The sequence below is a fragment of the Hyposmocoma kahamanoa genome, unplaced genomic scaffold, assembly GCF_003589595.1.
Source record: "Hyposmocoma kahamanoa isolate Upper Pololo Valley unplaced genomic scaffold, ASM358959v1 79, whole genome shotgun sequence".
NCBI classification, from domain to species: domain Eukaryota; kingdom Metazoa; phylum Arthropoda; class Insecta; order Lepidoptera; family Cosmopterigidae; genus Hyposmocoma; species Hyposmocoma kahamanoa.
In genome coordinates, this window is record NW_020653993.1 from 2,442,832 (window position 1) to 2,446,512 (window position 3,681).

Consider the following 3,681-nt stretch of genomic DNA (forward strand, 5'->3'; position numbering starts at 1 on the left):
ATTGTTGGTCATAGCCAACACCGCCAAAATTTCCTCGATGAAATTTGACGGTTTTGGTGGGAAGAAATTTATATGAATAAGCTCGGAATCTTTTGTCTCGGGTTTTTTCCTTTTGTACTCTGTCTGGAGAAATAAACTATCACAAATTAATTTATGTCGGGACCGTCATGGTTTAAAAATGAGTCTTCAGACATCGTTTGGGCAGATATAGGGATCGTGCAGTACTGTATATTTTAATCACTATGAGATCAAATAAGTAGTTGCACTTTCTATTAATTTTAACGATCAAAATAGACACTAGGATAGTTCGAGTTTGTTTGAATTTTGTACCAATAATAACCGCTCACGCGATACATGCAGCCGTAGACGCATACCACACCTAGAGGTGCCGGTGATGATTTTATACCGATTTATCGGATATCGAAGTTATAACAGGTAAAAGAACTAATATTAATTGCTATTTCGGTAACTACTCTAGCAAACCATAAAGTTTTTAACGCCGGGGTCTGTCATTTAAAAAAAATAAACAACTTCAAAAATACGTCACGACAATCGTGAGTGTTATTGTTTGGGCTGGTGATTTCGGTGTTTATTTATTGAAAACATACCGTAAGTAGTGTTTTTTAAGTTTACCTTGAATATAAATGTTTATAAACTATACTCTAAGGAGTAATTTCATGGTAAACGTTAGAACCACTCAAACGGAATATTATCATATTTATCCAAGTACACCAAAAATTTCATTAGTGCTTTTTAAGTGCAGGATTTGCTGTGTATTACTGTTTAGTATTATTATTATTACGGTGTAGTATTATCGAGTTCTTAGGTTTTCGCGATTGTTACACATAGGAAATGAAACTATTTTTCCAGATTAAAATCAACAAGTTTGCAGTCTACGAGCATGTCATAGATAAACCTATACATTCAATGATGTTTGACAAACCCCAGGTCATAAATCATCATGATATTCAATAAAAATAAAATAGTCATCATAATATTCAACTTTTTACTATGTAATTCCCAACACTAGCGCCTAATATAAATCAGTACGAACTCCATTTGAATTATTAAATGTATTAATCCACGGATTGATTTCAGGGCAATACCGACTTTGTTAAGATAGGATTACATTTATCGATGTACAAATATTATCTGTTCAAATACCTCATAATTTAATTTAGCGCAATGGATTGGAAAATACATCGACGATTAAATCAAAAGTGTGTAATCTGTGTCGATATTTAATATCGATAATAGTGCTACTAGAAAATAAGTACGCTATTTTATTAAATTATTTTATTGAATTGATATTCAATAATTTTTTGTGAATTTATTCGACTAGCTTGTTATAATTATTAATAAAAAGATCGAACACTCAGAAAAAATTCCTTCGATCCGCCCGGATTCGAACCGACGTCTCCTAGCAAACCGTGCCAGACGCTACCTCACGAATTATAATATAAAGAAATTATAACAGCGAAAACTCACAAGTAAACTTTTGTCTCGGTTTTTTTATAAAAAAGTTTTACGTTTTTAAGTTGTGTTTTTAATAACTAAAAACACAAAATAAAAGTATTTGTATAGAAAGTATATTTGTTATGTGTATGTATTCTATTTATGTTTGTGTGAATATTTTATTTTTTTAAATAATATTCACCCTGGAAAGGTAAAACGTCTAACGTGCATTTTTAAAATATTGCAAGAACGCGATTTACAGTAGTTTTTCTGTGATATAATATAATATAATTTTATTGATATAATATAATATTATTTGTTATATGGAAAACAAGTTTCAGCTTTTCCATGATGGATGCAGACTATATACAATCTCACCTTATTACGAAGGGAGAGAGTGCTACGCTTGTTAAGGAGGAGGTGGAGACGGTATACAACAAAGTGGACGCGATCGCGGACGGTTTTTACATGTGCTTTGAATGACAGCTTATCGAGGGCAACTCCTACGTATATGACCGTGTTTTCCCAGGTTGCTTCGCATGAAGAATACAGCCGCGCATTTGTCGGTATTGACTTCGACTCTCCATTTGCCAAACCACTCGCCTAGGCGTGTGGTGGCAGATTGGAGACCCAAAGATACTAACTTGGGACTGTAGTTATAAAGCGCAGTGTTGTCGGCATAAAGGGATGGTTGCTAGCGTCGAGAACTAGCCACGCCGCCGTACACACCATTGTCGCCACCGCACCGCCGCCCACTGTCATCCTTAAAATCATCTGAAATGATTCGACGGTAATTGCAAGGTCAGGCGGTATTTCACATCTGAACATCTTTTAAATCCGTATAAAGTACAAGTTTCATCCTGTATGGAGTACTGCTGCCACCTTTGGAACGGCTCTACCCATTACCTATTAGCTTCCTTGGACTCTTTGGAGCGACAAGCAAAGAGATTTATTAACAACAACGCTCTTGTGGAGTCATAGCTACAATATCTCGACCATCACAGAAAAGTAGCCAGCTTATCGGTTTTCTTTCGTATACAATTCGGAGAGTGTGCCCAAGAACTTTTCAATTTAGTTCCGCCTACACCGTTCCTCCTTCGGTCCACTAGAAGGTCCACAATACTCCATCCTTATGTCGTTGATATACCATATATACCACCCACTTGCACTAAACGCTTTGCTCGTTTCTGATGCATACGTCAAAGGAATGGAATGCTCCACCGACAGATGCCATTTGTTTGTTACCCGAAAACTAATAGGTTGTGTTCAAGGCTAGAGTGAATAGACATTTTTTAGGCAAAGGCGTACCATCAATTGAGATCGCTTAACATCAGGTGAGATCGTGGCCAAGCCCGTGTCTTTTAGTCGTTTTAAAAAATTTTCCATATAATAAAACGAAAGAATTTTTTTTTATAAAAAAGCGATCATCGAATTTACTATGACATTTCAAATACGTTTTTGAGTAATTTATCTTTTGTACTTTCGAATTATTATTGCGAATGGTAAATAAAGGAGTTAATTGCAATCCTCGAACGTTATTATTTAATCGGCAACTGACTGGGTTGATAATGGAATGGATGTCCCTGGCAACGAAACCTCGAGTATCTATCAGAGAACTGATAGATACTCGTATGAATATTCCGTTGTATGACAGGATGTTGTATTCATTTCATTCATGGAGTTAGTACTTCAGTTCTAGTCCACCACATTCCTCCAATAACATTTACGGGCAAATTTTAGTAATCGAGAAAAGAAATAATAATTACTGCTAGCTAGAGATGCTCGTCCCATTTTATAGATAACCTCTGATCCCCATTGTAAATAGACTCGGCCTATAGGGCAAGGTCAGGTTCGGTTAAGGTCACGTGGATGCTCCAGGCGTCGCCCTCCGCTATAACTCAGTCTGTGGCTCTCCAGTGATTGTTGATTTTAGTTTCACGGAACGAAAAAATGCTTGCATGGTGGCCATATTTCAAGATGGCGGAGAAAACTTTTTAATCCAACGACATCGCATCGTATCGCTTTCAATGAAAACTTGTGCCTTTATTTAAATCTTTACGTAATAAAATTGTTTGAATATGGAATGTCTTCTTTTATTTTGGAATTATTTCTTAAATCCCGCCGTCATAATTTTCCATTTGACCTTTTATGTTTTGTGACGTCAGTTCCGTATGCGAAATAGAGAGTGACAATAAATATGGTAGAACGTAAATAAAATTAAAACAC